Source organism: Schistocerca americana, chromosome X, assembly GCF_021461395.2.
Source record: "Schistocerca americana isolate TAMUIC-IGC-003095 chromosome X, iqSchAmer2.1, whole genome shotgun sequence".
NCBI classification, from domain to species: Eukaryota; Metazoa; Arthropoda; class Insecta; order Orthoptera; family Acrididae; genus Schistocerca; species Schistocerca americana.
Window position 1 is genome coordinate 35,114,450 of NC_060130.1, and position 26,603 is coordinate 35,141,052.

Below are 26,603 nucleotides of genomic sequence, written 5' to 3' on the forward strand. Positions count from 1 at the left end.
ATGCTGACTTAAGTACAAGAAAACTGACCGATCTTACTGTCTATGTTTAGAATCATTCCTGTGACACTAGTTATAGATTCCGATGCTTCACTTCAGGTTTACTGTATCCCTCTGACCTTCTTATTGACGATGAGACACAGAAATTGCATCGGTATTAAATACAAAAGGCACAATGCCGACTTAAGTACAAGTAGACTCACTCTTCCTACTGTCTATGTTTTGAACGATTCCTGTGACATTAGTTATTGATTCCGATGCTTCACTTCAGGTTTACTGTATCCTTTGGACCTTCTAATTGGCGACGAAATGCATAAATAGCTTCGGAATTAAATACAAAAGGCACAATGCCGACTTAAGTACAAGAAGTTTGACTCTTCTTACTGGCTGTTTTGAACCATTCCTGTGGCACTTGTTACAGATTCCGATGCTTCACTTCAGGTTTACTGTATCCCTCTGACCTTCTTTTTGACGATGAAACACAGAAATTGCATCGGAATTAAATACAAAAGGCACAATGCCGACTTATATACAAGAAGACTGACTCTTCGTATTGACTATGTTTTGAACCATTCCTGTGTCACTAGTTATAGATTACGATGACTCACTTCGGGATTACTGTATCCCTTGGCCCTTCTTATTGTCGATGAAACGCAGAAATTGCATCGGAATTAAATAGAAAAGGCACAATGCCGACTTAAGTACAAGAAGACTGACTCTTCTTAATGACTATGTTTGGAACAATTCCTGTGACACTAGTTATAGATTCCGATGCCTCATTTCAGGTTTACTGTATCCCTCTGACCTTCTTATTGACGATGAAACACAGAAATTGCATCGGAATTAAATAGATAAGGCAAAATGCCGACTTAAGTACAAGAAGACTGACTCTTCTTGCTGTCTATGTTTTGAACCATTCCTGTGACACTAGTTATAGATTCCGATGCTTCACTTCAGGTTTACTGTATCCCTTGGACCTTCTTATTGACGATGAAACACAGATATTGCATCGGAATTAAATACAAAAGGCACAATGACGACTTAAGTACAAGAAGACTGACTTTTCTTTCTGTCTATGTTTTGAACCATTCCTGTGACGCTAGTTACAGATTCCGATGCTTCACTTCAGGGTTGCTGTATCCCTCTCACATTCTTATTGACGATGAAACACTGAAATTGCATCGGAATTAAATAGAAAAGGCACAATGCCGACTTAAGTACAAGAAGACCGACTCTTCCTACAGTCTATGATTTGAACCATTCCTGTGACCCTAGTTATAGATTCCGATGCTTCACTTCAGGTTTACTGTATCCCTTGGACGTTCTTATTGACGATGAAACACAGAAATTGCATCGGAATTAAGTACAAAAGGCACAATGCCGACTTAAGTACAAGAAGACTGACTCTTCTTACTGCCTATGGTTTGAACCATTCCTGTGACACTAGTTATTGATTCCGATGCTTCACTTTAGGTTTACTGTATCCCTTGGACCTTCGAATTGACGATGAAACACAGAAATTGCATCGGAATTAAATGCAAAAGGCACAATGCCGACTTAAGGAAAAGAAGACTGACTCTTCTTACTGACTATGTTTTGAACCATTCCTGTGACACTAGTTATAGATTCCGATGCTTCACTTCAGGTTTACTGTATCCCTCTGAACGTCTTATTGACGATGAAGCACAGATGTTGCATCGGAATTAAATACAAAGTGCACAATGCCGACTTAAGTACAAGAAGACTGACTCTTCTTACTGTCTATGTTTTGAACCATTCCTGTGACACTAGTTATAGATTCCGATGGTTCACTTCAGGTTTACTGTATCCCTCTGACCTTCGTATTGACGATGAGACACAGAAATTGCATCGGAATTAAATACAAAGGGCACAATGCCGACTTAAGTCCAAGAAGACTGACTCTTCTTACTGACTATGTTTGGAACCATTCCTGTGACACTAGTTATAGATTCCGATGCCTCACTTCAGGTTTACTCTATCCCTCTGACCTTCTTATTGACGATGAAACACAGATATTGCATCGGAATTAAATAGAAAAGGCACAATGCCTACTTTAGTACAAGAAGACTGACTCTTCTAACTGACTATGTTTTGAACCATTCCTGTGACACCAGTTATAGATTCCGATGCTTCACTTCAGGTTTACTGTATCCCTCTGACCTCCTTATTGACGATGAAACACAGATATTGCATCGGAATTAAATACAATAGGCACAATGCCGACTTAAGTACAAGAAGACTGACTCTTCCAACTGTCTATGTTTTCAACCATTCCTGTGACACTATTTACAGATTCCGATGTTTCACTTCAGCTTTACTGTATCCCTCTGACCTTCTTTTTGACGATGAAACACAGAAATTGCATCGGAATTAAATACAAAAGGCACAATGCCGACTTAAGTACAAGAAGACTGACTCTTCCTACTGTCTATGTTTTGAACGATTCCTGTGACATTTGTTATTGATTCCGATGCTTCACATCAGGTTTACTGTATCCTTTGGGCCTTCTAATTGGCGACGAAATGCAAAAAATAGCTTCGGAATTAAATACAAAAGGAACAATGCCGACTTAAGTACAAGAAGACTGACTCTTCTTACTGACTGTTTTGACCCATTCCTGTGACACTTGTTATAGAGTACGATGATTCACTTCAGGTCTACTGTATCCCTTGCACCTTCGTATTGACGATGAAACACAGATATTACATCGGAATTAAATACAAAAGGCACAATGCCGACTTAAGTACAAGAAGACTGACCGATCTTACTGTCTATGTTTAGAACCATTCCTGTGACACTAGTTATAGATTCCGATGCTTCACTTCAGGTTTACTGTATCCCTCTGACCTTCGTATTGACGATGAGATACAGAAATTGCATCGGAATTAAATACAAAGGGCACAATGCCGACTTAAGTACAAGAAGACTGACTCTTCTTACTGACTGTTTTGAACCATTCCTGTGACACTTGTTATAGATTACGATGATTCACTTCAGGTTTACTGTATCCCTCTGACCTTCTTATTGACGATGAAACACAGAAAATACATCGGAATTAAATAGAAACGGCACAATGCCGACTTAAGTACAAGAAGACTGACTCTTCTTACTGACTATGTTTGGAAACATTCCTGTGACACTAGTTATAGATTCCGATGCCTCACTTCAGGTTTACTGTATCCCTCTGACCTTATTATTGACGATGAAACACAGATATTGCATCGGAATTAAATACATAATTGCACAATGCCGACATAGGTACAAGAGGACTGACTCTTCTTACTGACTGTTTTGAACCATTCCTGTGACACTAGTTATAGATTCCGATGCTTCACTTCAGGTTTACTGTATCCCTCTCACCTTCTTATTGACGATGAGACACAGAAATTGCATCGGAATTAAATACAAAAGGCACAATGACGACTTAAGTACAAGAAGACTGACTCTTCTTACTGACTATGTTTGGAAGCATTCCTGTGACACTAGTTATAGATTCCGATGCCTCACTTCAGGTTTACTGTATCCCTCTGACCTTCTTATTGACGATGAAACACAGAAATTGCATCGGAATTAAATACAAAAGGCACAATGCCAACATAAGTACAAGAAGACTGACTCTTCTTACTGACTATGTTTTGCAACATTCCTGTGACATTACTTATAGATTCCGATGCTTCACTTCAGGTTTACTCTATCCCTAGGACCTTCGTATTGACGATGAAACACAGAAACTGCATCGGAACTAAATACAAAAGGCACAATGCCGACTTAAGTACAAGAAGACTGACCCTTCCTACTGTCTATGTTTGCACGATTCCTGTGACATTGGTTATAGATTCCGATGCTTCACTTCAGGTTTACTATATCCTTTGGACCTTCTTATTGGCGACGAAATACAGAAATTGCATTGGAATTAAATAGAAAAGGCACATTGCCGACTTTAGTACAAGAAGACTGACTCTTCTTACTGTCTATGTTTTGAACCATTCCTGTGACACTAGTTATAGATTCCGATGCTTCACTTCAGGTTTACTGTATCCCTCTGACCTTCTTATTGACGATGAGACACAGAAATTGCATCGGAATTAAATACAAAAGGCACAATGCCGACTTAAGTACAAGAAGACTGACTCTTCTTACTGACTATGTTTGGAACCATTCCTGTGACACTAGTTATAGATTCCGATGCCTCACTTCAGGTTTACTCTATCCCTCTGACCTTCTTATTGACGATGAAACACAGATATTGCACCGGAATTAAATAGAAAAGGCACAATGCCTACTTAAGTACAAGAAGACTGACTCTTCTTACTGACTATGTTTTGAACCATTCCTGTGACACTAGTTATAGATTCCGATGCTTCACTTCAGGTTTACTGTATCCCTCTAACCTTCTTATTGACGATGAAACACAGAAATTGCATCGGAATTAAATACAAAAGGCACAATGCCGACTTAAGTACAAGAAGACTGACTCTTTCTACTGTCTATGTTTTGAACGATTCCTGTGACATTAGTTATTGATTCCGATGCTTCACATCAGGTTTACTGTATCCTTTGGGCCTTCTAATTGGCGACGAAATGCAGAAATAGCTTCGGAATTAAATACAAAAGGCACAATGCCGACTTAAGTACAAGAAGACTGACTCTTCTTACTGTCTATGTTTAGAACCATTCCTGTGACACTAGTTATAGATTCCGATGCTTTACTTCAGGTTTACTGTATCCCTCTGACCTTCTTATTGACGATGAGACACAGAAATTGCATCGGAATTAAATACAAAGGGCACAATGCCGACTTAAGTACAAGAAGACTGACTCTTCTTACTGACTATGTTGGAACCATTCCTGTGACACTAGTTATAGATTCCGATGCTTCACTTCAGGTTTACTCTATCCCTCTGACCTTCTTATTGACGATGAAACACATATATTGCATCGGAATTAAATAGAAAAGGCACAATGCCTACTTAAGTACAAGAAGACTGACTCTTCTTACTGACTATGTTTTGAACCATTCCTGTGACACTAGTTGTAGATTCCGATGCTTCACTTCAGGTTTACTGTATCCCTCTGACCTCCTTATTGACGATGAAACACAGATATTGCATCGGAATTAAATACAAAAGGCACAATGCCGACTTAAGTACAAGAAGACTGACTCTTCCAACTGTCTATGTTTTGATCCATTCCTGTGACACTATTTACAGATTCCGATGCATCACTTCAGCTTTACTGTATCCCTCTGACCTTCTTTTTGACGATGAAACACAGAAATTGCATCGGAATTAAATACAAAAGGCACAATGCCGACTTAAGTACAAGAAGACTGACTCTTCTTACTGTCTATGATTTGAACCATTCCTGTGACACTAGTTATAGATTCCGATGCTTCAACTCAGGTTTACTGTATCCCTTGCACCTTCGTATTGACGATGAAACACAGATATTACATCGGAATTAAATACAAAAGGCACAATGCCGACTTAAGTACAAGAAGACTGACCGATCTTACTGTCTATGTTTAGAACCATTCCTGTGACACAAGTTATAGATTCCGATGCTTCACTTCAGGTTTACTGTATCCCTCTCACCTTCTTATTGACGATGAGACACAGAAATTGCATCGGAATTAAATACATAAGGCACAATGCCGACTTAAGTACAAGAAGACTGACTCTTCTTACTGACTATGTTTGGAACCATTCCTGTGACACTAGTTATAGATTCCGATGCCTCACTTCAGGTTTACTGTATCCCTCTGACCTTCTCATTGACGATGAAACACAGAAATTGCATCGGAATTAGATACAAAAGGCACAATGCCGACTTAAGTACAAGAAGACTTACTCTTCCTACTGTCTATGTTTTGAATGATTACTGTGACATTAGTTATTGATTCGATGCTTCACTTCAGGTTTACTGTATCCTTTGGACCTTCTAATTGGCGACGAAATGCAGAAATAGCTTCGGAATTAAATACAAAAGGCACAATGCCGACCTAAGTACAAGAAGACTGACTCTTCTTACTGACTGTTTTGAACCATTCCTGTGACACTTGTTATAGATTACGATGATTCACTTCAGGTTTACTGTATCCCTCTGACCTTCTTATTGACGATGAAACACAGAAATTGCATCGGAATTAAATAGAAACGGCACAATGCCGACTTAAGTACAAGAAAACTGACTCTTCTTACTGACTATGTTTGGAACCATTCCTGTGACACTAGTAATAGATTCCGATGCCTCACTTCAGGTTTACTGTATCCCTCTGACGTTATTATTGACGATGAAACACAGATATTGCATCGGAAGTAAATACACAATTGCACAATGCCGACATAAGTACAAGAGGACTGACTCTTCGTATTGACTATGTTTTGAACCATTCCTGTGTCACTAGTTATAGATTACGATGACTCACTTCGGGATTACTGTATCCCTTGGCCCTTCTTATTGTCGATGAAACGCAGAAATTGCATCGGAATTAAATAGAAAAGGCACAATGCCGACTTAAGTACAAGAAGACTGACTCTTCTTAATGACTATGTTTGGAACAATTCCTGTGACACTAGTTATAGATTCCGATGCCTCATTTCAGGTTTACTGTATCCCTCTGACCTTCTTATTGACGATGAAACACAGAAATTGCATCGGAATTAAATAGATAAGGCAAAATGCCGACTTAAGTACAAGAAGACTGACTCTTCTTGCTGTCTATGTTTTGAACCATTCCTGTGACACTAGTTATAGATTCCGATGCTTCACTTCAGGTTTACTGTATCCCTTGGACCTTCTTATTGACGATGAAACACAGATATTGCATCGGAATTAAATACAAAAGGCACAATGACGACTTAAGTACAAGAAGACTGACTTTTCTTTCTGTCTATGTTTTGAACCATTCCTGTGACGCTAGTTACAGATTCCGATGCTTCACTTCAGGGTTGCTGTATCCCTCTCACATTCTTATTGACGATGAAACACTGAAATTGCATCGGAATTAAATAGAAAAGGCACAATGCCGACTTAAGTACAAGAAGACCGACTCTTCCTACAGTCTATGATTTGAACCATTCCTGTGACCCTAGTTATAGATTCCGATGCTTCACTTCAGGTTTACTGTATCCCTTGGACGTTCTTATTGACGATGAAACACAGAAATTGCATCGGAATTAAGTACAAAAGGCACAATGCCGACTTAAGTACAAGAAGACTGACTCTTCTTACTGCCTATGGTTTGAACCATTCCTGTGACACTAGTTATTGATTCCGATGCTTCACTTTAGGTTTACTGTATCCCTTGGACCTTCGAATTGACGATGAAACACAGAAATTGCATCGGAATTAAATGCAAAAGGCACAATGCCGACTTAAGGAAAAGAAGACTGACTCTTCTTACTGACTATGTTTTGAACCATTCCTGTGACACTAGTTATAGATTCCGATGCTTCACTTCAGGTTTACTGTATCCCTCAGAACTTCTTATTGACGATGAAGCACAGATGTTGCATTGGAATTAAATACAAAATGCACAATGCCGACTTAAGTACAAGAAGACTGACTCTTCTTACTGTCTATGTTTTGAACCATTCCTGTGACACTAGTTATAGATTACGATGGTTCACTTCAGGTTTACTGTATCCCTCTGACCTTCTTATTGACGATGAGACACAGAAATTGCATCGGAATTAAATACAAAGGGCACGATGCCGACTTAAGTCCAAGAAGACTGACTCTTCTTACTGACTATGTTTGGAACCATTCCTGTGACACTAGTTATAGATTCCGATGCCTCACTTCAGGTTTACTCTATCCCTCTGACCTTCTTATTGACGATGAAACACAGATATTGCATCGGAATTAAATAGAAAAGGCACAATGCCTACTTTAGTACAAGAAGACTGACTCTTCTAACTGACTATGTTTTGAACCATTCCTGTGACACCAGTTATAGATTCCGATGCTTCACTTCAGGTTTACTGTATCCCTCTGACCTCCTTATTAACGATGAAACACAGATATTGCATCGGAATTAAATACAATAGGCACAATGCCGACTTAAGTACAAGAAGACTGACTCTTCCAACTGTCTATGTTTTCAACCATTCCTGTGACACTATTTACAGATTTCGATGCTTCACTTCAGCTTTACTGTATCCCTCTGACCTTCTTTTTGACGATGAAACACAGAAATTGCATCGGAATTAAATACAAAAGGCACAATGCCGACTTAAGTACAAGAAGACTGACTCTTCCTACTGTCTATGTTTTGAACGATTCCTGTGACATTTGTTATTGATTCCGATGCTTCACATCAGGTTTACTGTATCCTTTGGGCCTTCTAATTGGCGACGAAATGCAAAAAATAGCTTCGGAATTAAATACAAAAGGAACAATGCCGACTTAAGTACAAGAAGACTGACTCTTCTTACTGACTGTTTTGACCCATTCCTGTGACACTTGTTATAGAGTACGATGATTCACTTCAGGTCTACTGTATCCCTTGCACCTTCGTATTGACGATGAAACACAGATATTACATCGGAATTAAATACAAAAGGCACAATGCCGACTTAAGTACAAGAAGACTGACCGATCTTACTGTCTATGTTTAGAACCATTCCTGTGACACTAGTTATAGATTCCGATGCTTCACTTCAGGTTTACTGTATCCCTCTGACCTTCGTATTGACGATGAGATACAGAAATTGCATCGGAATTAAATACAAAGGGCACAATGCCGACTTAAGTACAAGAAGACTGACTCTTCTTACTGACTGTTTTGAACCATTCCTGTGACACTTGTTATAGATTACGATGATTCACTTCAGGTTTACTGTATCCCTCTGACCTTCTTATTGACGATGAAACACAGAAAATACATCGGAATTAAATAGAAACGGCACAATGCCGACTTAAGTACAAGAAGACTGACTCTTCTTACTGACTATGTTTGGAAACATTCCTGTGACACTAGTTATAGATTCCGATGCCTCACTTCAGGTTTACTGTATCCCTCTGACCTTATTATTGACGATGAAACACAGATATTGCATCGGAATTAAATACATAATTGCACAATGCCGACATAGGTACAAGAGGACTGACTCTTCTTACTGACTGTTTTGAACCATTCCTGTGACACTAGTTATAGATTCCGATGCTTCACTTCAGGTTTACTGTATCCCTCTCACCTTCTTATTGACGATGAGACACAGAAATTGCATCGGAATTAAATACAAAAGGCACAATGACGACTTAAGTACAAGAAGACTGACTCTTCTTACTGACTATGTTTGGAAGCATTCCTGTGACACTAGTTATAGATTCCGATGCCTCACTTCAGGTTTACTGTATCCCTCTGACCTTCTTATTGACGATGAAACACAGAAATTGCATCGGAATTAAATACAAAAGGCACAATGCCAACATAAGTACAAGAAGACTGACTCTTCTTACTGACTATGTTTTGAACCATTCCTCTGACACTAGTTATAGTTTCCGATGCTTCACTTCAGGTTTACTGTATCCCTTTGACCTTCGTATTGACGATGAAACACAGATATTACATCGGAATTAAATACAAAAGGCACAATGCCGTCTTAAGTACAAGAAGACTGACCGATCTTACTGTCTATGTTTAGAAGCATTCCTGTGACACTAGTTATAGATTCCGATGCTTCACTTCAGGTTTACTGTATCCCTCTGACCTTCTTATTGGCGATGAGACACAGAAATTGCATCGGAATTAAATACAAAAGGCACAATGCCGACTTAAGTACAAGAAGACTGACTCTTCTCACTGACTGTTTTGAACCATTCCTGTGACACTTGTTATAGATTACGATGATTCACTTCAGGTTTACTGTATCCCTCTGACCTTCTTATTGACGATGAAACACAGAAATTACATCGGAATTGAATAGAAACGGCACAATGCCGACTTAAGTACAAGAAGACTGACTCTTCTTACTGACTATGTTTGGAACCATTCCTGTGACACTAGTTATAGATTCCGATGCCTCACTTCAGGTTTATTCTATCCCTCTGACCTTCTTATTGACGATGAAACACAGATATTGCATCGGAATTAAAAAGAAAAGGCACAATGCCTACTTAAGTACAAGAAGACTGACTCTTCCAACTGTCTATGTTTTGAACCATTCCTGTGACACTATTTACAGATTCCGATGCTTCACTTCAGCTTTACTGTATCCCTCTGACCTTCTTTTTGACGATGAAACACAGAAATTGCGTCGGAATTAAATACAAAAGGCACAATGCCGACTTAAGTACAAGAAGACTGACTCTTCCTACTGTCTATGTTTTGAACGATTCCTGTGACATTAGTTATTGATTCCGATGCTTCACATCAGGTTTACTGTATCCTTTGGGTCTTCTAATTGGCGACGAAATGCATAAATAGTTTCGGAATTAAATACAAAAGGCACAATGCCGACAAGTACAAGAAGACAGACTCTTCTTACTGACTGTTTTGAACCATTCCTGTGACACTTGTTATAGATTACGATGATTCACTTCAGGTTTACTGTATCCCTTGGACCTTCTTATTGACGATGAAACACAGAAATTGCATCGGAATTGAATCGAAACGGCACAATGCCGACTTAAGTACAAGAAGACTGACTCTTCTTACTGACTATGTTTTGAACCATTCCTGTGACACTAGTTATAGATTCCGATGCATCACTTCAGGTTTACTGTATCCCTCTGACCTTCTTATTGACGATGAAGCACAGAAGTTGCATCGGAATTAAATACAAAATGCACAATGCCGACTTAAGTACAAGAAGACTGACTCTTCTTACTGTCTATGTTTTGAACCATTTCTGTGACACTAGTTATAGATTCCGATGCTTCACCTAAGGTTTACTGTATCCCTTGCACCTTCGTATTGACGATGAAACACAGATATTACATCGGAATTAAATACAAAAGGTACAATGCCGACTTAAGTACAAGAGGACTGACCGATCTTACTGTCTATGTTCAGAACCATTCCTGTGACACAAGTTATAGATTCCGATGCTTCACTTCATGTTTACTGTATCCCTCTCACCTTCTTATTGACGATGAGACACAGAATTGCATCGGAATTAAATACAAAAGGCACAATGCCGACTTAAGTACATGAAGACTGACTCTTCTTACTGACTATGTTTGGAACCATTCCTGTGACACTAGTTATAGATTCCGATGCCTCACTTCAGGTTTACTGTATCCCTCTGACCTTCTTATTGACGATGAAACACAGATATTGCATCGGAATTAAATAGAAAAGGCACAATGCCGACTTAAGTACAAGAAGACTGACTCTTCTTACTGACTATGTTTGAACCATTCCTGTGACACTATTTACAGATTCCGATGCTTCACTTCAGCTTTACTGTATCCCTCTGACCTTCTTATTGACGATGAAACACAGAAATTGCATCGGAATTAGATACAAAAGGCACAATGCCGACTTAAGTACAAGAAGACTGACTCTTCCTACTGTCTATGTTTTGAATGATTACTGTGACATTAGTTATTGATTCCGATGCTTCACTTCAGGTTTACTGTATCCTTTGGACCTTCTAATTGGCGACGAAATGCAGAAATAGCTTCGGAATTAAATACAAAAGGAACAATGCCGACTTAAGTACAAGAAGACTGACTCTTCTTACTGACTGTTTTGAACCATTCCTGTGACACTTGTTATAGATTACGATGATTCACTTCAGGTTTACTGTAACCCTCTGACCTTCTTATTGACGATGAAACACAGAAATTGCATCGGAATTGAATTGAAACGGCACAATGCCGACTTAAGTACAAGAAGACTGACCCTTCTTACTGACTATGTTTGGAACCGTTCCTGTGACACTAGTTATAGATTCCGATGCCTCACTTCAGGTTTACTGTATCCCTCTGACCTTATTATTGACGATGAAACACAGATATTGCATCGGAATTAAATACACAATTGCACTATGCCAACATAAGTACAAGAGGACTGACTCTTCTTACTGACTGTTTTGAACCATTCATGTGACACTAGTTATAGATTCCGATGATTCACATCAGGTTTACTGTTTCCCTCTGACCTTCTTATTGACGATGAAACACGGAAATTGCATCGGAATTAAATACAAAAGGCACAATGCCAACATAAGTACAAGAAGACTGACTCTTCTTACTGACTATGTTTTGCACCATTCCTGTGACATTAGTTATAGATTCCGATGGTTCACTTCAGGTTTACGCTATCCCTAGGACCTTCGTATTGACGATGAAACACAGAAATTGCATCGGAACTAAATACAAAAGGCACAATGCCGACTTAAGTACAAGAAGACTGACCCTACCTACTGTCTACGTTTGCACGATTCCTGTGACATTGGTTATAGATTCCGATGCTTCACTTCAGGTTTACTATATCCTTTGGACCTTCTTATTGGCGACGAAATACAGAAATTGCATTGGAATTAAATAGAAAAGGCACATTGCCGACTTTAGTACAAGAAGACTGACTCTTCTTACTGTCTATGTTTTGAACCACTCCTGTGACACTAGTTATAGATTCCGATGCTTCACTTCAGGTTTACTGTATCCCTCTGACCTTCTTATTGACGATGAGACACAGAAATTGCATCGGAATTAAATAGAGAAGGCACAATGCCGACTTAAGTACAAGAACACTGACTCTTCCTACTGTCTATGTTTTGAATTATTACTGTGACATTAGTTATTGATTCGATGCTTCACTTCAGGTTTACTGGATCCTTTGGACCTTCTAATTGGCGACGAAATGCAGAAATAACTTCGGAATTAAATACAAAAGGCACAATGCCGACTTAAGTACAAGAAGACTGACCGATCTTACTGTCTATGTTTAGAACCATTCCTGTGACACTAGTTATAGATTCCGATGCTTCACTTCAGGTTTACTGTATCCCTCTGACCTTCGTATTGACGATGAGATACAGAAATTGCATCGGAATTAAATACAAAGGGCACAATGCCGACTTAAGTACAAGAAGACTGACTCTTCTTACTGACTGTTTTGAACCATTCCTGTGACACTTGTTATAGATTACGATGATTCACTTCAGGTTTACTGTATCCCTCTGACCTTCTTATTGACGATGAAACACAGAAAATACATCGGAATTAAATAGAAACGGCACAATGCCGACTTAAGTACAAGAAGACTGACTCTTCTTACTGACTATGTTTGGAAGCATTCCTGTGACACTAGTTATAGATTCCGATGCCTCACTTCAGGTTTACTGTATCCCTCTGACCTTATTATTGACGATAAAACACAGATATTGCATCGGAATTAAATACATAATTGCACAATGCCGACATAGGTACAAGAGGACTGACTCTTCTTACTGACTGTTTTGAACCATTCCTGTGACACTAGTTATAGATTCCGATGCTTCACTTCAGGTTTACTGTATCCCTCTCACCTTCTTATTGACGATGAGACACAGATATTGCGTCGGAATTAAATACAAAAGGCACAATGACGACTTAAGTACAAGAAGACTGACTCTTCTTACTGACTATGTTTGGAAGCATTACTGTGACACTAGTTATAGATTCCGATGCCTCACTTCAGGTTTACTGTATCCCTCTGACCTTCTTATTGACGATGAAACACAGAAATTGCATCGGAATTAAATACAAAAGGCACAATGCCAACATAAGTACAAGAAGACTGACTCTTCTTACTGACTATGTTTTGCAACATTCCTGTGACATTAGTTATAGATTCCGATGCTTCACTTCAGGTTTACTCTATCCCTAGGACCTTCGTATTGACGATGAAACACAGAAACTGCATCGGAACTAAATACAAAAGGCACAATGCCGACTTAAGTACAAGAAGACTGACCCTTCCCACTGTCTATGTTTGCACGATTCCTGTGACATTGGTTATAGATTCCGATGCTTCACTTCAGGTTTACTATATCCTTTGGACCTTCTTATTGGCGACGAAATACAGAAATTGCATTGGAATTAAATAGAAAAGGCACATTGCCGACTTTAGTACAAGAAGACTGACTCTTCTTACTGTCTATGTTTTGAACCATTCCTGTGACACTAGTTATAGATTCCGATGCTTCACTTCAGGTTTACTGTATCCCTCTGACCTTCTTATTGACGATGAGACACAGAAATTGCATCGGAATTAAATACAAAAGGCACAATGCCGACTTAAGTACAAGAAGACTGACTCTTCTTACTGACTATGTTTGGAACCATTCCTGTGACACTAGTTATAGATTCCGATGCCTCACTTCAGGTTTACTCTATCCCTCTGACCTTCTTATTGACGATGAAACACAGATATTGCATCGGAATTAAATAGAAAAGGCACAATGCCTACTTAAGTACAAGAAGACTGACTCTTCTTACTGACTATGTTTTGAACCATTCCTGTGACACTAGTTATAGATTCCGATGCTTCACTTCAGGTTTACTGTATCCCTCTGACCTCCTTATTGACGATGAAACACAGATATTGCACCGGAATTAAATAGATACGGCACAATGCCGACTTAAGTACAAGAAGACTGACTCTTCTTACTGACTATGTTTTGAACCATTCCTCTGACACTAGTTATAGATTCCGATGCTTCACTTCAGGTTTACTGTATCCCTTTGACCTTCGTATTGACGATGAAACACAGATATTACATCGGATTTAAATACAAAAGGCACAATGCCGTCTTAAGTACAAGAAGACTGACCGATCTTACTGTCTATGTTTAGAAGCATTCCTGTGACACTAGTTATAGATTCCGATGCTTCACTTCAGGTTTACTGTATCCCTCTGACCTTCTTATTGGCGATGAGACACAGAAATTGCATCGGAATTAAATACAAAAGGCACAATGCCGACTTAAGTACAAGAAGACTGACTCTTCTCACTGACTGTTTTGAACCATTCCTGTGACACTTGTTATAGATTACGATGATTCACTTCAGGTTTACTGTATCCCTCTGACCTTCTTATTGACGATGAAACACAGAAATTACATCGGAATTGAATAGAAACGGCACAATGCCGACTTAAGTACAAGAAGACTGACTCTTCTTACTGACTATGTTTGGAACCATTCCTGTGACACTAGTTATAGATTCCGATGCCTCACTTCAGGTTTATTCTATCCCTCTGACCTTCTTATTGACGATGAAACACAGATATTGCATCGGAATTAAATAGAAAAGGCACAATGCCCACTTAAGTACAAGAAGACTGACTCTTCCAACTGTCTATGTTTTGAACCATTCCTGTGACACTATTTACAGATTCCGATGCTTCACTTCAGCTTTACTGTATCCCTCGGACCTTCTTTTTGACGATGAAACACAGAAATTGCATCGGAATTAAATACAAAAGGCACAATGCCGACTTAAGTACAAGAAGACTGACTCTTCCTACTGTCTATGTTTTGAACGATTCCTGTGACATTAGTTATTGATTCCGATGCTTCACATCAGGTTTACTGTATCCTTTGGGTCTTCTAATTGGCGACGAAATGCATAAATAGTTTCGGAATTAAATACAAAAGGCACAATGCCGACTTAAGTACAAGAAGACAGACTCTTCTTACTGACTGTTTTGAACCATTCCTGTGACACTTGTTATAGATTACGATGATTCACTTCAGGTTTACTGTATCCCTTGGACCTTCTTATTGACGATGAAACACAGAAATTGCATCGGAATTGAATAGAAACGGCACAATGCCGACTTAAGTACAAGAAGACTGACTCTTCTTACTGACTATGTTTTGAACCATTCCTGTGACACTATTTACAGATTCCGATGCTTCACTTCAGCTTTACTGTATCCCTCTGACCTTCTTATTGACGATGAAACACAGAAATTGCATCGGAATTAGATACAAAAGGCACAATGCCGACTTAAGTACAAGAAGACTGACTCTTCCTACTGTCTATGTTTTGAATGATTACTGTGACATTAGTTATTGATTCCGATGCTTCACTTCAGGTTTACTGTATCCTTTGGACCTTCTAATTGGCGACGAAATGCAGAAATAGCTTCGGAATTAAATACAAAAGGAACAATGCCGACTTAAGTACAAGAAGACTGACTCTTCTTACTGACTGTTTTGAACCATTCCTGTGACACTTGTTATAGATTACGATGATTCACTTCAGGTTTACTGTAACCCTCTGACCTTCTTATTGACGATGAAACACAGAAATTGCATCGGAATTGAATAGAAACGGCACAATGCCGACTTAAGTACAAGAAGACTGACCCTTCTTACTGACTATGTTTGGAACCGTTCCTGTGACACTAGTTATAGATTCCGATGCCTCACTTCAGGTTTACTCTATCCCTCTGACCTTCTTATTGACGATGAAACACAGATATTGCATCGGAATTAAATAGAAAAGGCACAATGCCTACTTAAGTACAAGAAGACTCACTCTTCTTACTGAGTATGTTTTGAACCATTCCTGTGACACTAGTTATAGATTCCGATGCTTCACTTCAGGTTTACTGTATCCCTCTGACCTCCTTATTGACGATGAAACACAGATATTGCATCGGAATTAAATAGAAACGGCACAATGCCGACTTAAGTACAAGAAGACTGACTCTTCTTACTGACTATGTTTTGAACCATTCCTGTGACACTAGTTATAGATTCCGATGCCTCACTTCAGGTTTACTGTATCCCTCTGACCTTATTATTGACGATGAAACACAGATATTGCGTCGGAATTAATAACACAATTGCACAATGCCGACATAAGTACAAGAGGACTGACCCTTCCTACTGTCTATGTTTGCACGATTCCTGTGACATTGGTTATAGATTCCGATGCTTCACTTCTGGTTTACTATATCCTTTGGACCTTCTTATTGGCGACGAAATACAGAAATTGCATTGGAATTAAATAGAAAAGGCACTTTGCCGACTTTAGTACAAGAAGACTGACTCTTCTTACTGTCTATGTTTTGAACCATTCCTGTGACACTAGTTATAGATTCCGATGCTGCACTTCAGGTTTACTGTATCCCTTGGACCTTCTTATTGACGATGAAACACAGAAAATGCATCGGAATTAAATACAAAAGGCACAATGCCGACTTAAGTACAAGAAGATTGACTCTTCTTACTGACTGTTTCGAACCATTCCTGTGACACAAGTAATAGATTCCAATGCTACACTTCAGGTTTACTGTATCCCTTGGACCTTCTTATTGACGATGATACACGGAAAATGCATCGGAATTAAATAAAAAAGGCACAATGCCGACTTAAGTACAAGAAGACTGACCCTTCTTACTGTCTATGTTTAGAACCATTCCTGTGACACTAGTTATAGATTCCGATGCTGCATTTCAGGTTTACTGTATCCCTCTGACCTTCTTATTGACGATGAAACACAGAAATTGCATCGGAATTAAATACAAAAGGCACAATGACGATTTAAGTACAAGAAGACTAACTCTTCGTACTGACTATGATTTGAACCATTCCTGTGACGCTAGTTACAGATTCCGATGCTTCACTTCAGGTTTACTGTATCCCTTGGACCTTCTTATTGACGATGAAACACAGATATTGCATCGGAATTAAATACAAAAGGCACAATGCCGACTTAAGTACAAGAAGACAGACTCTTCTTACTGACTGTTTTGAACCATTCCTGTGACACTTGTTATAGATTACGATGATTCACTTCAGGTTTACTGTATCCCTTGGACCTTCTTTTGACGATGAAACACAGAAATTGCATCGGAATTGAATAGAAACGGCACAATGCCGACTTAAGTACAAGAAGACTGACTCTTCTTACTGACTATGTTTTGAACCATTCCTGTGACACTAGTTATAGATTCCGATGCATCACTTCAGGTTTACTGTATCCCTCTGACCTTCTTATTGGCGATGAAGCACAGAAGTTGCATCGGAATTAAATACAAAATGCACAATGCCGACTTAAGTACAAGAAGACTGACTCTTCTTACTGTCTATGTTTTGAACCATTTCTGTGACACTAGTTATAGATTCCGATGCTTCACCTAAGGTTTACTGTATCCCTTGCACCTTCGTATTGACGATGAAACACAGATATTACATCGGAATTAAATACAAAAGGTACAATGCCGACTTAAGTACAAGAGGACTGACCGATCTTACTGTCTATGTTTAGAACCATTCCTGTGACACAAGTTATAGATTCCGATGCCTCACTTCAGGTTTACTGTATCCCTCTGACCTTCTTATTGACGATGAAACACAGATATTGCATCGGAATTAAATAGAAAAGGCACAATGCCGACTTAAGTACAAGAAGACTGACTCTTCTTACTGACTATGTTTTGAACCATTCCTGTGACACTATTTACAGATTCCGATGCTTCACTTCAGTTTTACTGTATCCCTCTGACCTTCTTATTGACGATGAAACACAGAAATTGCATCGGAATTAGATACAAAAGGCACAACGCCGACTTAAGTACAAGAAGACTGACTCTTCCTACTGTCTATGTTTTGAATGATTACTGTGACATTAGTTATTGATTCCGATGCTTCACTTCAGGTTTACTGTATCCTTTGGACCTTCTAATTGGCGACGAAATGCAGAAATAGCTTCGGAATTAAATACAAAAGGAACAATGCCGACTTAAGTACAAGAAGACTGACTCTTCTTACTGACTGTTTTGAACCATTCCTGTGACACTTGTTATAGATTACGATGATTCACTTCAGGTTTACTGTATCCCTCTGACCTTCTTATTGACGATGAAACACAGAAATTGCATCGGAATTGAATAGAAACGGCACAATGCCGACTTAAGTACAAGAAGACTGACCCTTCTTACTGACTATGTTTGGAACCGTTCCTGTGACACTAGTTATAGATTCCGATGCCTCACTTCAGGTTTACTGTATCCCTCTGACCTTATTATTGACGATGAAACACAGATATTGCATCGGAATTAAATACACAATTGCACAATGCCAACATAAGTACAAGAGGACTGACTCTTCTTACTGACTGTTTTGAACCATTCCTGTGACACTAGTTATAGATTCCGATGATTCACATCAGGTTTACTGTTTCCCTCTGACCTTCTTATTGACGATGAAACACGGAAATTGCATCGGAATTAAATACAAAAGGCACAATGCCAACATAAGTACAAGAAGACTGACTCTTCTTACTGACTATGTTTTGCACCATTCCTGTGACATTAGTTATAGATTCCGATGGTTCACTTCAGGTTTACGCTATCCCTAGGACCTTCGTATTGACGATGAAACACAGAAATTGCATCGGAACTAAATACAAAAGGCACAATGCCGACTTAAGTACAAGAAGACTGACCCTACCTACTGTCTATGTTTGCACGATTCCTGTGACATTGGTTATAGATTCCGATGCTTCACTTCAGGTTTACTATATCCTTTGGACCTTCTTATTGGCGACGAAATACAGAAATTGCATTGGAATTAAATAGAAAAGGCACATTGCCGACTTTAGTACAAGAAGACTGACTCTTCTTACTGTCTATGTTTTGAACCACTCCTGTGACACTAGTTATAGATTCCGATGCTTCACTTCAGGTTTACTGTATCCCTCTGACCTTCTTATTGACGATGAGACACAGAAATTGCATCGGAATTAAATACAAAAGGCACAATGCCGACTTAAGTACAAGAAGACTGACTCTTCTTACTGACTATGTTTGGAACCATTCCTGTGACACTAGTTATAGATTCCGATGCCTCACTTCAGGTTTACTCTATCCCTCTGACCTTCTTATTGACGATAAATCACAGATATTGCATCGGAATTAAATAGAAAAGGCACAATGCCTACTTAAGTACAAGAAGACTCACTCTTCTTACTGAGTATGTTTTGAACCATTCCTGTGACACTAGTTACAGATTCCGATGCTTCACTTCAGGTTTACTGCATCCCTCTGACCTCCTTATTGACGATGAAATACAGATATTGCATCGGAATTAAATAGAAACGGCACAATGCCGACTTAAGTACAAGAAGACTGACTCTTCTTACTGACTATGTTTTGAACCATTCCTGTGACACTAGTTATAGATTCCGATGCTTCACTTCAGGTTTACTGTATCCCTCTGACCCTCTTATTGACGATGAAGCACAGAAGTTGCATCGGAATTAAATACAAAATGCACAATGCCGACTTATGTACAAGAAGACTTACTCTTCTTACTGTCTATGTTTTGAACCATTCCTGTGCCACTAGTTATAGATTCCGATGCTTCACCTATGGTTTAATGTATCCCTTGCACCTTCGTATTGACGATGAAACACAGATATTACATCGGAATTAAATACAAAAGGCACAATGCCGACTTAAGTACAAGAAGACTGACCGATCTTACTGTCTATGTTTAGAACCATTCCTGTGACACAAGTTATAGATTCAGATGCTTCACTTCAGGTTTACTGTATCCCTCTCACCTTCTAATTGACGATGAGACACAGAAATTGCATCGGAATTAAATACAAAAGGCACAATGCCGACTTAAGTACAAGAAGACTGACTCTTCTTACTGACTATGTTTAGAACCATTCCTGTGACACTAGTTATAGATTCCGATGCCTCACTTCAGGTTTACTGTATCCCTCTGACCTTCCTATTGACGATGAAACACAGATATTGCATCGGAATTAAATAGAAAAGGCACAATGCCGACTTAAGTACAAGAAGACTGACTTTTCTTACTGACTATGTTTTGAACCATTCCTGTGACACTATTTACAGATTCCGATGCTTCACTTCAGCTTTACTGTATCCCTCTGACCTTCTTATTGACGATGAAACACAGAAATTGCATCGGAATTAGATACAAAAGGCACAATGCCGACTTAAGTACAAGAAGACTGACTCTTCCTACTGTCTATGTTTTGAATGATTACTGTGACATTAGTTATTGATTCCGATGCTTCACTTCAGGTTTACTGTATCCTTTGGACCTTCTAATTGGCGACGAAATGCAGAAATAGCTTCGGAATTAAATACATAAGGCACAATGCCGACTTCAGTACAAGAAGACTGACTCTTCTTACTGACTATGTTTGGAACCATTCCTGTGACACTAGTTATAGATTCCGATGCCTCACTTCAGGTTTACTGTATCCCTCTGACCTTATTATTGACGATGAAACACAGAAATTGCATCGGAATTGAATAGAAACGGCACAATGCCGACTTAAGTACAAGAAGACTGACCCTTCTTACTGACTATGTTTGGAACCGTTCCTGTGACACTAGTTATAGATTCCGATGCCTCACTTCAGGTTTACTGTATCCCTCTGACCTTATTATTGACGATGAAACACAGATATTGCATCGGAATTAAATACACAATTGCACAATGCCAACATAAGTACAAGAGGACTGACTCTTCTTACTGACTGTTTTGAACCATTCCTGTGACACTAGTTATAGATTCCGATGATTCACATCAGGTTTACTGTTTCCCTCTGACCTTCTTATTGACGATGAAACACGGAAATTGCATCGGAATTAAATACAAAAGGCACAATGCCAACATAAGTACAAGAAGACTGACTCTTCTTACTGACTACGTTTTGCACCATTCCTGTGACATTAGTTATAGATTCCGATGGTTCACTTCAGGTTTACGCTATCCCTAGGACCTTCGTATTGACGATGAAACACAGAAATTGCATCGGAACTAAATACAAAAGGCACAATGCCGACTTAAGTACAAGAAGACTGACCCTACCTACTGTCTATGTTTGCACGATTCCTGTGACATTGGTTATAGATTCCGATGCTTAACTTCAGGTTTACTATTTCCTTTGGACCTTCTTATTGGCGACGAAATACAGAAATTGCATTGGAATTAAATAGAAAAGGCACATTGCCGACTTAAGTACAAGAAGACTCACTCTTCTTACTGAGTATGTTTTGAACCATTCCTGTGACACTAGTTACAGATTCCGATGCTTCACTTCAGGTTTACTGTATCCCTCTGACCTCCTTATTGACGATGAAATACAGATATTGCATCGGAATTAAATAGAAACGGCACAATGCCGACTTAAGTACAAGAAGACTGACTCTTCTTACTGACTATGTTTTGAACCATTCCTGTGACACTAGTTATAGATTCCGATGCTTCACTTCAGGTTTACTGTATCCCTCTGACCCTCTTATTGACGATGAAGCACAGAAGTTGCATCGGAATTAAATACAAAATGCACAATGCCGACTTATGTACAAGAAGACTTACTCTTCTTACTGTCTATGTTTTGAACCATTCCTGTGCCACTAGTTATAGATTCCGATGCTTCACCTATGGTTTAATGTATCCCTTGCACCTTCGTATTGACGATGAAACACAGATATTACATCGGAATTAAATACCAAAGGCATAATGCCGACTTAAGTACAAGAAGACTGACCGATCTTACTGTCTATGTTTAGAACCATTCCTGTGACACAAGTTATAGATTCAGATGCTTCACTTCAGGTTTACTGTATCCCTCTCACCTTCTAATTGACGATGAGACACAGAAATTGAATCGGAATTAAATACAAAAGGCACAATGCCGACTTAAGTACAAGAAGACTGACTCTTCTTACTGACTATGTTTAGAACCATTCCTGTGACACTAGTTATAGATTCCGATGCCTCACTTCAGGTTTACTGTATCCCTCTGACCTTCCTATTGACGATGAAACACAGATATTGCATCGGAATTAAATAGAAAAGGCACAATGCCGACTTAAGTACAAGAAGACTGACTCTTCTTACTGACTATGTTTTGAACCATTCCTGTGACACTATTTACAGATTCCGATGCTTCACTTCAGCTTTACTGTATCCCTCTGACCTTCTTATTGACGATGAAACACAGAAATTGCATCGGAATTAGATACAAAAGGCACAATGCCGACTTAAGTACAAGAAGACTGACTCTTCCTACTGTCTATGTTTTGAATGATTACTGTGACATTAGTTATTGATTCCGATGCTTCACTTCAGGTTTACTGTATCCTTTGGACCTTCTAATTGGCGACGACATGCAGAAATAGCTTCGGAATTAAATACATAAGGCACAATGCCGACTTCAGTACAAGAAGACTGACTCTTCTTACTGACTATGTTTTGAACCATTCCTGTGACACTAGTTATAGATTCCGATGCTTCACTTCAGGTTTACTGTATCCCTCTGACCTCCTTATTGACGATGAAACACAGATATTGCACCGGAATTAAATAGATACGGCACAATGCCGACTTAAGTACAAGAAGACTGTCTCTTCTTACTGACTATGTTTTGAACCATTCCTCTGACACTAGTTATAGATTCCGATGCTTCACTTCAGGTTTACTGTATCCCTTTGACCTTCGTATTGACGATGAAACACAGATATTACATCGGAATTAAATACAAAAGGCACAATGCCGTCTTAAGTACAAGAAGACTGACCGATCTTACTGTCTATGTTTAGAAGCATTCCTGTGACACTAGTTATAGATTCCGATGCTTCACTTCAGGTTTACTGTATCCCTCTGACCTTCTTATTGGCGATGAGACACAGAAATTGCATCGGAATTAAATACAAAAGGCACAATGCCGACTTAAGTACAAGAAGACTGACTCTTCTCACTGACTGTTTTGAACCATTCCTGTGACACTTGTTATAGATTACGATGATTCACTTCAGGTTTACTGTATCCCTCTGACCTTCTTATTGACGATGAAACACAGAAATTACATCGGAATTGAATAGAAACGGCACAATGCCGACTTAAGTACAAGAAGACTGACTCTTCTTACTGACTATGTTTGGAACCATTCCTGTGACACTAGTTATAGATTCCGATGCCTCACTTCAGGTTTATTCTATCCCTCTGACCTTCTTATTGACGATGAAACACAGATATTGCATCGGAATTAAATAGAAAAGGCACAATGCCCACTTAAGTACAAGAAGACTGACTCTTCCAACTGTCTATGTTTTGAACCATTCCTGTGACACTGTTTACAGATTCCGATGCTTCACTTCAGCTTTACTGTATCCCTCTGACCTTCTTTTTGACGATGAAACACAGAAATTGCATCGGAATTAAATACAAAAGGCACAATGCCGACTTAAGTACAAGAAGACTGACTCTTCCTACTGTCTATGTTTTGAACGATTCCTGTGACATTAGTTATTGATTCCGATGCTTCACATCAGGTTTACTGTATCCTTTGGGTCTTCTAATTGGCGACGAAATGCATAAATAGTTTCGGAATTAAATACAAAAGGCACAATGCCGACTTAAGTACAAGAAGACAGACTCTTCTTACTGACTGTTTTGAACCATTCCTGTGACACTTGTTATAGATTACGATGATTCACTTCAGGTTTACTGTATCCCTTGGACCTTCTTATTGACGATGAAACACAGAAATTGCATCGGAATTGAATAGAAACGGCACAATGCCGACTTAAGTACAAGAAGACTGACTCTTCTTACTGACTATGTTTTGAACCATTCCTGTGACACTAGTTATAGATTCCGATGCATCACTTCAGGTTTACTGTATCCCTCTGACCTTCTTATTGACGATGAAGCACAGAAGTTGCATCGGAATTAAATACAAAATGCACAATGCCGACTTAAGTACAAGAAGACTGACTCTTCTTACTGTCTATGTTTTGAACCATTTCTGTGACACTAGTTATAGATTCCGATGCTTCACCTAAGGTTTACTGTATCCCTTGCACCTTCGTATTGACGATGAAACACAGATATTACATCGGAATTAAATACAAAAGGTACAATGCCGACTTAAGTACAAGAGGACTGATCGATCTTACTGTCTATGTTTAGAACCATTCCTGTGACACAAGTTATAGATTCCGATGCTTCACTTCATGTTTACTGTATCCCTCTCACCTTCTTATTGACGATGAGACACAGCATTGCATCGGAATTAAATACAAAAAGCACAATGCCGACTTAAGTACAAGAAGACTGACTCTTCTTACTGACTATGTTTGGAACCATTCCTGTGACACTAGTTATAGATTCCGATGCCTCACTTCAGGTTTACTGTATCCCTCTGACCTTCTTATTGACGATGAAACACAGATATTGCATCGGAATTAAATAGAAAAGGCACAATGCCGACTTAAGTACAAGAAGACTGACTCTTCTTACTGACTATGTTTTGAACCATTCCTGTGACAAAATTTACAGATTCCGATGCTTCACTTCAGCTTTACTGTATCCCTCTGACCTTCTTATTGACGATGATACACAGAAATTGCATCGGAATTAGATACAAAAGGCACAATGCCGACTTAAGTACAAGAAGACTGACTCTTCCTACTGTCTATGTTTTGAATGATTACTGTGACATTAGTTATTGATTCCGATGCTTCACTTCAGGTTTACTGTATCCTTTGGACCTTCTAATTGGCGACGAAATGCAGAAATAGCTTCGGAATTAAATACAAAAGGAACAATGCCGACTTAAGTACAAGAAGACTGACTCTTCTTACTGACTGTTTTGAACCATTCCTGTGACACTTGTTATAGATTACGATGATTCACTTCAGGTTTACTGTAACCCTCTGACCTTCTTATTGACGATGAAACACAGAAATTGCATCGGAATTGAATAGAAACGGCACAATGCCGACTTAAGTACAAGAAGACTGACCCTTCTTACTGACTATGTTTGGAACCGTTCCTGTGACACTAGTTATAGATTCCGATGCCTCACTTCAGGTTTACTGTATCCCTCTGACCTTATTATTGACGATGAAACACAGATATTGCATCGGAATTAAATACACAATTGCACTATGCCAACATAAGTACAAGAGGACTGACTCTTCTTACTGACTGTTTTGAACCATTCATGTGACACTAGTTATAGATTCCGATGATTCACATCAGGTTTACTGTTTCCCTCTGACCTTCTTATTGACGATGAAACACGGAAATTGCATCGGAATTAAATACAAAAGGCACAATGCCAACATAAGTACAAGAAGACTGACTCTTCTTACTGACTATGTTTTGCACCATTCCTGTGACATTAGTTATAGATTCCGATGGTTCACTTCAGGTTTACGCTATCCCTAGGACCTTCGTATTGACGATGAAACACAGAAATTGCATCGGAACTAAATACAAAAGGCACAATGCCGACTTAAGTACAAGAAGACTGACCCTACCTACTGTCTATGTTTGCACGATTCCTGTGACATTGGTTATAGATTCCGATGCTTCACTTCAGGTTTACTATATCCTTTGGACCTTCTTATTGGCGACGAAATACAGAAATTGCATTGGAATTAAATAGAAAAGGCACATTGCCGACTTTAGTACAAGAAGACTGACTCTTCTTACTGTCTATGTTTTGAACCACTCCTGTGACACTAGTTATAGATTCCGATGCTTCACTTCAGGTTTACTGTATCCCTCTGACCTTCTTATTGACGATGAGACACAGAAATTGCATCGGAATTAAATACAAAAGGCACA